Raw genomic sequence first — 12,993 nt, 5'->3', positions numbered from 1 at the left:
ACCGTAAGGGGCCGAACTAGTATAAACCTCCCGTGTCTCTTGTCCTGATTAACCCCTTCAAGCTTCCTAGTTGCAATGGCTCCACAACTAAGTCCTTTCACTAGGACATCTGACGTGACAATTCCATGACGGTTGGCGCCCACCATGGGGCCAGCGCATGGTGGATTTGAGTTCTTGTAGGGCTACTTCGAAGGGCTCAAGGGATACGTAGCGGGCCAGATTACCAAGAGTCATCGCGGCAAGATCTACATCAACGACGAAGGCTGGGGCCCCGACACCGACTCAATTGAGTACGGGTACCGGGTCCCCTTCGGCGGAATCCACGTCTTCATCGGCCGGATTGGTGAGCCGGGCCCTGAGCCGGACAACTGCATCGACCTCATCGAGACGGCTCAGCGCGAGACCCAGCCGAGTTCAACCCGTCATGAAGCATGCCTTCGTGGGCTGCATCCACGGAGAGGAACTTTCTAAAGGATCTGAAGATGGTGGTGAGATGGTCGTCCTCTCTGACAGTGATTCGTCCGCCGGTTCAACGGATTCGCTGTACCAAGTGCAAGACGGCGTGCTCGGGGGCTGTTCCGATGGCACCAGTATTCCGGACCTCTATGAGCCGCCAAGATGGGCAGGAGCCTTCATGGCTGGGACTCAACCTGGCCAAAATTCAACGGCTGCAACAGCAATAACATCCAGGACAGGAGCGGCCGGGGTAGGAGGCCCTGTGCACCCGCCGGCTCAGGTGCTGATAGATCTCATGGATAAGCTTACGGCCCTGTTAACCGCCACGGTTATTCCTGCGAATAAAGATGAGCATGACGCGGAGGTGGCACGGGTGCGCGAGGAGATAGCTCGGGCCAAGGAGGCCTTGGCAGCTGAGGACACCAGGTTAGCCATAGAACGGGCGACTTTAGATGCACGGGCACAACGGCTATAGTCAGAAGCCTACTAGCTCATGATGAGCCTAAACGCGTCTAACAAGGTGATGAGGAGGAGACATCAGAAAACCCAGTCCCGTTTACCTCCGGTTTATGATCCTCGGAATCTTTTTGCTACACCCAGGGCTGGCCCAAGTAACCCGCCAGATGCAAATCAGTTTATGATAGCCGGAACAGGGGGTCCGGTTCAGCCTCGGGAGATGGTACCTCCTCATAGGAGCATGGCACCACCCCGTTACGTGCCGATACTACCGGGTCACTTATCCAACCCCATGGAGAACTTAATCGCAGCATCGGCGTGCTTGGCGGCTCTCCCAGTGGACGGTGATGATCGGACAACAGTGGAGACCCGGAGGGTCAGAGAACTCCTCCAGACGGCCCTGGCTCAGCAAGAGACTTATTCCTATAGCCGGGACAAGATTCATTCAACTCCTCCACCTTGGTTAGCACCGCCTCGTCAAAACCGGAGTCCAAGTTACAGCAGGCACATGGAGTCAGAAGCTTTGTCAAGCAACGCCCAACACCGTAACCAGCCCGGTGGCTATAATCCGGTGCAAGACCGAATACGTCAGGAGAACGAGCGGGCGACTCAGCTAGAAGCTCAATAGGCGGCTCATCAAGATTTCCCAGAGTATCTGACGACTTCCGTTGAGACGGGAGTAGCTACTAGAACTGGCGGTGTTCCTTGCTTGGTACCGGCTCTGCGTAATATACGTTTGCCCAAAGATTTCAAGGGACCTCGAAAGGTACCGAATTACACGGCCGACTTACAGCCAGGAGCGTGGATTGAAAGTTATGAGATGGCCATGGAGCTATTGGAGGTCAGCGACGCAGCAATGTCTAAGTACTTCACCATGATGTTAGATGGAACGACCCGGTCTTGGTTAAAGGGTTTGCCACCCAATTCCATCGGTTCATGAGCAGAGTTAAAAGCCCGTTTCATCCAGAACTTCAAAGACACTTGTAAGCAATCTATGTCGATTGTGGACTTGACAAATTGTAAGAAGGAGGAAGGTGAATCCATGACTCATTGGGTACGCCGGGTCAAGGAGATAATACATTCATTTGACAAGATGGATGCCGACTCTGCAGTCCTCATGTTGGAGAAGAATTGCCGCTTTGAGCCACTGAGGCAGAAACTGGGGCGCCTTAAGCGTGATTGCAATGATATGGGTACGCTGATGGCGGCTTTAGTCAAATACGCCGACTCTGATAGTACCAAGGATCCCGTGTCTGATGAGGAAAGAACAGGGAGGGAAAGAAGAACGATAATGGAAAGGGTCAGCAGCATAACCCAATGAATCAGGGAGGCAATAAACGTAAGGCGGAGGGTAACCCAGAGTTTGTAGCCAACGCCAATGCACAGGGTAACAATCAGAGACGTAAGGGCAAACCACCCCCTCGATCTGGTGGGTCAGGCCCATCTCTTGAGCAGCTACTCAATGAGCCTTGCCCGAGACACGGCACCCGAGAACGACCCGCCACCCACTTATGGAAAGATTGCGCGATCATGAAGGCTTTTAAGGATTCCAACACGTTTGGTGACAATCCTGGGTCCGGTGGCGGTTCAGGAGCTGGCGGTTTTCATGGCCCGGGAGGTGGTTCAAATTCCGATTTTCAGGGACATCAAGGCAGCTATAATCAACAACAGTCTGGTCAAGGAGAACAGCAGCAGCAGTCGGGTTATCAAAGCAATCCGAAGCAGTTAAATAGTGGGCAGTATCACGTGTTCACCACTAGCTTATGCAAACGTGATCAGAAGGTTCATAAGAGGGCTGTGAATTCTGTTGAGCCGGCGGTTCCTCGCTATTTGAGGTGGTCAGAATAGCCCATTGTATGGAGCAGAGAAGATCACCCTCCACGGGTTGATAATCCGGGTCAGTTAGCCTTGGTGGTGGTGCCTCAGGTTGGCAGATATAAGTTCACTAAGGTACTCATGGACGGAGGTAGCAGCATCAATATCCTCTATTATGAGACCTTTCGACGCATGGGGTTAACTAATAAGAATTTGAGGATATCTGTCGGTGTCAAAACCGGGGATCTCGGGTAGGGGGTCCCGAACTGTGCGTCTAGGCGGATGGTAACAGGAGACAAGGGACACGATGTTTTTACCCAGGTTCGGGCCCTCTCGGTGGAGGTAAAACCCTACTCCTGCTTGATTAATATTGATGATATGGGTAGTACAAGAGTTGATCTACCACGAGATCGGAGAGGCTAAACCCTAGAAGCTAGCCTATGGTATGATTGTTGTTCGTCCTATGAACTAAAACTCTCTGGCTTATATAGACACTGGAGAGGGCTAGGGTTACACAGAGTGGGTTACAATGGGAGGAGATCTTCATATCGTATCACCAAGCTTGCCTTCCACGCCAAGGAAAGTCCCTATCCGAACACGGGACAAAGTCTTCAATCTTGTATCTTCATAGTCCGGGAGTCCGGCCAAAGGTCATAGTCCGGCCATCCGGACACCCCCTAATCCAGGACTCCCTCAGTAGCCCCTGAACACTTTCGGCGCGCCAATTGTCTTCGGCATTGCGAGGCAGGTTCCTCCTCCGAATACTTTGTAGAAGATATTTGAACACAAGGATAGTGTCCGGCTCTGCAAAAATAAGTTCCACATACCACCGTAGAGAGAATAATATATGCACAAATCTAATCTGCTGATGTATTCTGCAACGTGACATCACGCCACAGTCAAGCCTTTATTCGAATCGTTTTACTGTTCCACCTCAGCGCGTTTAGCGAGGCGGTTTCCTTGGCACGTCTTGTCGAAGCAGAGATCATGTCCCCTTATTCCGGGATTCTCATCAATACGGGCGTGGGTAACCCAACCGTGCCTTTTAGTATGACTCTCTAATTGAAAGTGAGTCCCAAACAGTTATGGGGAGGGCTCTTGGTATTCAACTCCTTTATAAAGAGACCAAAGCTCGACTCCCTTCTCTTTCAATCCAATCGAATCCGCACCTTGCCTCGAGTTCCAACACTCAAAGCTTCTAGTTTTAGGCGCTTCAGACTTTCGACGATGTCCGGTTCCGACCTTCAAGACCGGTGGGTGCCTTCCTCTGTTACGGAAGAAGACATGCGAAAGCTGAGAGATGCCAGGTATCTAACCGGCGAAATCTCGCATAGGCTGCCTGCTCAAGGGCAGGCCATTCCTTCTCCCCAGCCCGGTGAGAGCGTGGTGTTCATATCTCACTTCCTTCAGGGGCTAGGCTTCCCGATTGATCCCTTCGTGAGAGGGCTGATGTTCTATTACGGGCTGGAATTCCACGACCTAGCTCCGAAGTCCATCCTCCAAATTTCATCATTCATTGGTGTGTGTGAAGCCTTCCTCCATACCACCCCTCACTTCGTATTGTGGCTTAGAACCTTCAAGGTGGAGCCGAAGATGATCGAGGGGCAGCACACTGAGTGTGGAGGTGCTATCATAAGCAAGATAGCCGGCGCTCCATGGCCCGAGGGCACTTTCCTAGAAGAGTTCGGCTTATGGCAACGGGACAGGTTTTACATCACAGCCCCCAGGGGCACCACATGGGTGGCGCCACCTGCTTTTCGCTCGGGTCCCCCACCACGGCGAGCATCATGGGTCAATGAAGGGCTTATCTGGGGGCCGTCCAAAGACGTGCCCCTTCTGCAGGACCGCATTCGAGATCTCCTAGAAAGAGATATTAACTTGACCATGGTGGCGCAAGTTATGCTGATTCGCCGCACGCTGCCCTGCAAACGTCGCCCTCTTCACCTGTGGGAATTTAATCCGGAGGGACCGCGAGTCCTCCAACACTTTATGGGCGCGACGCCCGTGGAGATGTACAAATTGTTCTTCGGACCACAAGCAAGGTGTCCGGACTTGTCTGAGGATGCAGGCCTGAGCTGCAATCGCCAGGATGCTAAGGTAAGTAGCCCCGTATTTGGACACACCATCTGTATTTTCATCATAAAGTTGCCCTTTAATAGAGCTATCCTTTGAACAGGAGTGGATAGCGAAGGCCAAGCTTATCAGGTGTCCAGCCCCCCTGCCCGAGACCGCGCCAGATCCTGTGTTAACCATCTGTATTTGGACACACCATCCGTATTTTCATCATAAAGTTGCCCTTTAATAGAGCTATCCTTTGAACAGGAGTGGATAGCGAAGGCCAAGCTTATCAGGTGTCCAGCCCCCCTGCCCGAGACCGCGCCGGATCCTGTGTTAACCAGGATGCTGGAGATTACGCTTTTGGCAGAGGGCGAAGAGGGGAACCAAGGAGCTACCGCCTCCACGAAGGAGACTATCAGGAAGGGAGGAATCGAGAATCCCCCCAACCTGGGAAAGAAAAGGAGTGCCTCTAAAGACCCGGAGGGGATGACCTCGAAACGGGGGAAGAAATCTTTGTCAGAGGATCCGGCGCCGGAGACTGCCCCAGCCGCATTGCGCCCTCAAGGGGATCATCTTTCCTCCGAGCCGTAAGTAAAGAGAGGGGTTCAAAAATTAGTGGCATCCCTGTTTATTTTTGAGGAAGATAACCAAAATGTTACCTTGCAGTTCGGACCTCAACCCTTCTCAGCAGAGCTCGTCTTCAGGGGATCTTCGTCCGGAGATGATGGAGAGCGAAACGCCTCCCCTAGATGCACCGACTTATGAGGCAGGCGACCTCGAGGTGTCGTCCCGACGGGTTTCTGCAAGTCTGGATCCTGAAAAAGGTCATCGGGCTAGTCCAGTGCCCTCTGGTGCGTGATCTGAGAGGCTGAGGGATCTGCTCGAGCGAGCGTCCGTCTCAAAAGAACACTGTATGTTGATGAACACGGTGATAGGAAGGATTTCATCCGCAGAAAGCGGGTTGTACGAGGCCGCCAGGAGTTTACTAACAGGCTTTGAGGTACGCGAAAAGGTGTACCTTTTGGTAGAGCCGCATAAAATGCGCCCTGTATAAATAGTAGCCCCCGAGACTCTGTGTGTCATCAAGAATGATGGCGCACAGAGGATCAAAACCCCATGTATAAAATGTCACCTTTTTATGAAGGTGGCGAGGCGTTCGGTGGCTAGCCGGACTGATGAATCTGCCGAGCTAAAGCGGCAACTTGACGTGGCGGATGCCGACATCGCGCTTGTAAATAAGAGGCTAGACGAGGCACAAGGTATGCTCCACAGATATCTGATAAGAGGAGTTCGATGCTTGTGCCTTACAATATATGTGCTCATTGCAGATAGTGCTGCTGCCGTGGAGAACCTGCGGGCGGAACTTGCCCGAGCCAAGGAGCAAGCAAGGAAAAGTGATGCGGCTACCGTTAAGGCGTCTGAAGAGCTAAAAGCCGAACAAGCTGCTCACTGCCAGAGTAAGAAGGTAATAACCGAGATGGCTATAAAATTGAAGGATGCTGCCGACCGCTGTAAATTTCTCGAACAAGAAGAAAGGGCGGCTCAGGAGGACCTTGAGAAGATCACTACCGAGGCCAAGGATGCTCGCTCTGCAATGAGAGCTATGAAGGAGGAGCTGCGTCAGGCCAGAGATATCACGGCTGGAAAGCCCTATATGCTACGGATGAAGTTCGGGGATCCTAGGTATGCTCTGTTAGACCGGCAGTGGAGTGCGGAAAACACTTATCTGGATGTGGCAGCGAGTGCAGCAGACGCAACCGAACACTTCCGAGGTCGAGGTGACCATAAATTGGAGGAACTTTTTTGGTTGCAGTTCCACAATCCAGAACGCCCACTTTCGGTGTCCGACCGTTTAGCCGCCTTTGCGGAGCTGAACAGGTTATCCGGACTCGCCATGAAGTATGTTGCGAGTCGTTTGTGGCCGGGGGAGCCAGAGCCGAAGAGTTATTTCGGATTGGTGCAACAGTTCCTTGGTTCTATGCCGCATGTTGATGCGATGATGAGGTCGGCGTGCATAGAGGGTGCACAAATGGCTCTTGCTCGTGTCAAGACATACTGGGCGGATATGAAGGCCAGTGTTGTTGCATCCCAGGATTCAGACGAAAGCCAAATACCTGCCAAGCACTTCTTTGAGGAAGTTCTTCCTGGCGCTCGTTTAATAGAAGTGCAGTGCTCGAAGGATGTAGTGTTTGAATAGCATGTGCTATTGTAAAAAGGAGTATTTTGATAGAATATAAAAGCTTTTTATACTTGTGCTTGCAAGAATTATAATACCTCCTGTGCGGCCGTTTAATGTATATGTGTATATAACCTGAAAGATGGCAGTCGTTGGCTTCAGCCCCCACGCATATAATGCGGGGGTGTTCGCAAAAAGGCGCTTTTTCACACTTAATCCAACGTCGTGGTCCTACAAAGGAGGTGATAGCATGGCGAACTAGGCAACCGGACTATAATGCTTTATCACTTTCACTTAGCCATAGGAGTTTGACAGTGGGGCTACTTAATAGCCCCTAGGGGCACCGCGCTCGCCCGAATTCGGGGTGCGTGTGTGCCTGACCGGGAAGCGGCCCTTCGTTAATGCGGAGGAATCCTAAAGATTCTAAGGGTCATCAAGTGTTTGAGCAGTCTCTCGCTATATCATGACAGTCAGTTTTCGGCTTTCTGTACTGAGGTGCTCGCCTGGCCGAACCGGGGCACAATCGCAGTAGTTCTCCTGGTGCCACCTTAGCCGATAGAGCGGAACGTAAGGCAGCAAAACACATGAGCCGAGAAAACCCAACATTTGACCAAAGACATGATTCGGAGCTGATGCATATAAGGCCAAACTCGTGACGCCGAACACTCCCTAAGGTATTCGGTCTTTATGAAGACAGGCCAAAACAGAGCCCTTGGTAAAAAAAGCCCCTGGTGTCCAGGTACGCGCAAAATTCTGCCGTGGCCATATGCCAAGACGCCAGCCTCCTCCTCAATTATAGCGAAAACCGGGGGATGTTGTCAACAAGAGACAGTAAAAAAGGTTTACGCAGGGTCTTAATCTGAAAAGAATCCTTGAAACGGGTCCCTACTGCATGTCTACGCCTGTGTCTCCATTGTGCCGTATCCTGGACGGGCGTAGCACGATGTTCGTCTACGAGAAAGAGGAACTTTATTAAAAAAATAAACGTGCGAGAAATCTATATTAGAATAAACAAAGTATAGTTGGAGCAAGAAGTGAGCCGTATTGTCTCCTGGCGTGAACACGCGGAGTCCCTTGTACAGGGTTATGCGGCTATTAAGCCCATGTATGATGACGCCGGACTCGTCGAGCCGTGTCCAGGATAGTAGGGCTGAATTAGTGTGCGGCTGTCCAGGCGGCCGCACCATTACCCGTACTTTGGGGGTCAATTGATATTCCCCTATAATGAGATGATGCCTCGTGTGCCGGGCATTTTAAGTGTAAGGGATGCATAATGCAGTATTGCGTTAAAGCGGGCGAAAGCCTCACGTCCCAGTAGCGCTTGATAGCGACTTACGAATGGGGCGATTTGGAAGGTTAGCTTTTTGCTTCGGAAGTTGTCGGGTGAGCCGAACGTAACTTCTAACGAAAGGGAACCCATACTCTGGGTATCTGGGCCCGGCGTGACTCCTTGAAAGGAAGTGTTGCCATGGCGGATTATAGCTGGGTTTACCCCTAGTTTGCGGATTGTGTCCTGATATAACAGGTTTAAGTCACTGCCGCCGTCCATAAGGACTCTTGTAAATTATAGTCCGTCAATAACCGGATTCAAGACCAAGGCAGTCCAGCCTGCGTTCCGGCCCCCTCTGGAGTAATCCTGATAATCAAAGGTGATTGGTTGTAACAACCAGTGGCGATGCTCCTCTGGGGCTGGCCATATGGCGCGTGTCTTCATGGGTGCCGTTCTGTCTTTCCCTTTTGTCATCTGAAGTGAATATACTGTTTTGACTTCTTGTGGGAACTTCTTTTGTTCTCCGGTGTTCTGCTTGTGGGGTGCGTCGTCATCCTCGCTTGGTGTGTCGAGCCCCTTGTGTTCGGCGTTGAGTTTACCGGACTGTTTGAAGACCCAACAACCTCTGTGGGTATGGTTTGCAGGTCTCCCAGGGGTATTGCGGATTTGACATATTTTGTCCAGGATTTTGTTGAGGTTAGACAACTCATCCCTGTCATCTTTGGGTGGCGGTTTTTTCTGATTTTGCCGAGATCTTTTGAATCCGGCGTTGATTGCCGTGCTCATTGGGCTTTTATCCTTGATTCGACGCTGTTCTTTGTTACGGCGCGGTTTCCCGTTTCCATCTCTGAGTTCGGATGTACTCGGGTCGCTGGTGTTGCTTCTTGCCAACCAGCTATCCTCTCCTGCGCAAAAGCGGGTCATGAGGCTTGTTAATGCAGCCATTGTTCTTGGCTTTTCTTGGCCGAGGTGTCTGGTGAGCCATTCGTCTCGGACGCTATGTTTGAAGGCTACTAGGGCCTCGGCATCCGGACAGTCGACTATCTGATTCTTTTTAGTAAGGAATCTGTTCTAGAGTTTCCGGGCTGACTCTCCGGGCTGCTGAGTTATATGACTCAGATCATCTGCATCCGGAGGTCAGACATAGGTCCCTTGAAAATTTGCTCGGAAAGCGTCCTCGAGCGCTTCCCAACTTCCTATGGTGTTTTCGGGAAGGCTTTTAAGCCAATGCCGGGCTGGCCCTTTTAGCTTAAGGTGTAAATATTTTATGGCATGAAGGTCATCTCCTCTGGCCATGTGTATGTGGAGGATATAATCCTCGATCCAGACTCCAGGGTCTATTGTTCTGTCGTATGCTTCTATGTTCACGGGCTTGAATCCCGCTCGAAATTCATGATCCAGCACCTCATCGATAAAACATAGGGGATGTGCGGTGCCCCTGTATGTAGGTGTGCCGCGATGTTTAGATATTTTTTGCATTGCATTGCTCGCTAGAGCTTGCTTTCTTGGCCCATATATGGATCTAGTTGGGCCAGTTTTTTGATGTGAATCCTTAAGCGGATCGCGCGTCGTATTGAGTGTGGCGCCCTTTGTCGCTTGAGACTGATCGTCGGGTCGTCTATCCGACCTGGTGGCTTCCTTATTTTTTGACTGTGGGGGCTTTATGGCCTCTTCATCAAATTCCGGTAGTAGTTTCCGCTTCGGATAGCTCTTTGTGTGACGACTGTTGCCGTACTTGTGTGCGGTATTGAGTACTTTGCCCCATCTGATTCTGAGTGCATCTTCCGCTGTTTTGAGCCTCCGCTTTTTCTTTTTCAGGCTACATGCAGTGGCGACGAGCCTTTGGTGGAGGTTCTGATGTTCCAGCAACTTGTCCGGCGTGAGGTTGTCTGGACTATTATCTTTCCCGGAGATTGGTTGTTCGGATTGTCCGCCCTATTTGGACGGTTGCTCGATGGCATGTTCATCTTCCGTTGATTCGCCTTGCTCTATGGCTGGGTCTTTGTCGAGGTGGGGCTTGGCGTGGCGCTTACGTCGCCGCTTTGATTGTTTTTCGAGGGAGCGATCCCTGGTTGTGCCTTTTTGATCCTCGTTATCATTTCTTTTAGGTGTGTCCACCATGTATACATCGTATGATGAGGTGGCTTTCCAGTGCCCTATAGGTGCTGGTTCTTGGTCGTCTCCTCCATCGGCGTCCATACCGTCGATGTCTTTGGAGTCGTAGTCGAGCATGTCGGTTAGGTCGTCGACAGTGGCTACCAAGTGGGTGGTGGGTGGGTTTTTCTTCATCGTCCGTGTCCCAACCCTGCTGACCATAGTTCGGCCGGGGCTCTCCTGACAAAGAGAGAGACTTTAGTGAATCCAGGATATCGCCAAAGGGCGAGTGCTGAAGGACGTCCGCGGCGGTGAACTCCATGATCGGAGCCCAATCGTGTTCGATCGGAAGAGGTGCGGGATATTCGGAGTCCGGAACGGAGTCCGGCACCTTGGAGTCACGGGCCTTGCAAAGGACTGGGCTGGTATTCGGCTCTATCGCCGTAGAGATTGCGGCTCCTGGGGCAGCGTACAACCGTCCGTCCTTGACTAGCGCAGTCGGCTCCGAGCTAATGGTCGGAGCGGACACCTGAGCGGCACTCTGGGCGCTGTCCGGCGGTAGAGCTAGATCATGCCCATCAAGACAGGGCGGCACGCTCAGCCGTGGCTCGAATCCATCGAAGATCAAGTCCCCGCGGATGTCGGCCGTGTAGTTTAAGCTTCCAAACCTGACCTGATGGCCAGGGGCATAGCTTCCGATCTGCTCCAGATGGCCAAGCGAGTTGGCCCGTAGTTTGAAGCCGCCGAATACGAAGATCTGTCCGGGGAGAAAAGTCTCACCCTGGACCGTGTCGTGATTGATGATCAAAGAAGCCATCGGGCCTAAAGGTGACGACACAGAGGAACTCTCAATGAAAGCACCAATGTCGGTGTCAAAACCGGCGAATCTCGGGTAGGGGGTCCCGAACTGTGCGTCTAGGCGGATGGTAACAGGAGACAAGGGACACGATGTTTTTACCCAGGTTCGGGCCCTCTCGGTGGAGGTAAAACCCTACTCCTGCTTGATTAATATTCATGATATGGGTAGTACAAGAGTTGATCTACCACAAGATCGGAGAGGCTAAACCCTAGAAGCTAGCCTATGGTATGATTGTTGTTCGTCCTACGGACTAAAACTCTCCGGCTTATATAGACACCGAAGAGGGCTAGGGTTACACAGAGTCGGTTACAATGGGAGGAGATCTTCATATCGTATCGCCAAGCTTGCCTTCCACGCCAAGGAAAGTCCCTATCTGGACACGGGACAAAGTCTTCAATCTTGTATCTTCATAGTCCGGGAGTCCGGCCAAAGGTCATAGTCCGGCCATCCGGACACCCCCTAATCCAGGACTCCCTCAATATCCAACACTGTTTTTCATGGAGTGGTTCCTGGTAAGTCGGCTTACCCAGTTGGCAAGATTGAACTGGAAGTCGCCTTTGGAGATGAGTATGACTCCAGGGCTGAGAAATTGACGTTTGAAGTGGTCAAAATCAGGAGTCCGTATCATGCTCTGTTTGGGTGGCCGGCTTATGCTAAGTTCATGGCATGGCCGTGTTACATTTATTTGTAGCTCAAGATACCGGGTCACAAGGGCACCATCACTGTGCATGGGAGTTGAAATGTAGCCTTGGAGTGTGAAGAAGGCGACGCGGCTTATGCTGAGTCTGCCTGTGCAGCGGAAGAGCTAAAATTTTATCAAGATAATGTTGACCCGACGGATATGACCTCCCTGAAGAAGCCAACTATAGAGCATGACCCAGCGTTGAAGTTTAAATCAGCCGCTGAGACGAAGCTTTCTGACTTTACTCCAGGCGACTCTTCTAAGAAATTCAGCATCAGTACCAATTTGGATCCTAAATAGGAAAGCGTGCTCATTGAGTTCATCCGTGAGAACTAGGACATCTTTGCATGGAACCTTCTAACATGCCAGGGGTACCGAGGGAACTCGTTGAGCACACTCTCAATATTGATCCGAAGTATAAGCCGGTCCGGCAGTTTCTTCGACGGTTCAACGAAGAGAGACGGAAAGCTATTGGAGAGGAAGTCGCCCGGCTCTTAGCGGCCGGATTTATTGTTGAAGTTTTTCACCCGGAGTGGTTGGCTAGCCTGATGCTTGTTCTTAAGAAGAACGACACCTGGCGGATGTGTGTGGATTACACGGATTTAAATAAGGCTTGTCCGGCTGATCCCTTTGCTCTCCCCCGTATTGATCAAATCATTGATGCTACGGTGGGTTGCAAGCATTTAAGCTTTTTGGATGCTTACTCTGGTTATCATCAGATCAAAATGGCAGTTAAGGACCAGGAGAAGACGGCTTTCATCACTCCGTTTGGAGCCTTCTATTATGTATCTATGCTATTGGGCTAAAGAGTGCTCAGGCGACTTATCAACGATGTGTGCAGAACTGTCTCCACGATCAAATTGGGCGTAATGTTCATGCTTATGTGGATGACATCATGGTGAAGTCCAGAGAAAAAGAAACCTTGATATCTGACTTGAAGGAGACATTTGATAATCTCCGGGTTTATAAGATGATGTTTAACCCGACCAAGTGTGTATTTGGTGTACCTGCAGGCAAGCTCTTGGGTTTTCTGGTTTCAAACAGAGGCATTGAAGCTAACCCGGAGAAGATCAAGGCGATTACCTCTCTGGCTAAACCGGTGTGCATCAACAATGTTCAACGACTGG

This window comes from Triticum aestivum, chromosome 4B (genome assembly GCF_018294505.1).
Source record: "Triticum aestivum cultivar Chinese Spring chromosome 4B, IWGSC CS RefSeq v2.1, whole genome shotgun sequence".
Lineage (NCBI taxonomy): Eukaryota > Viridiplantae > Streptophyta > Magnoliopsida > Poales > Poaceae > Triticum > Triticum aestivum.
The sequence above is the reverse complement of the archived record's forward strand: the minus strand, read 5'-3'. Positions refer to the sequence as shown.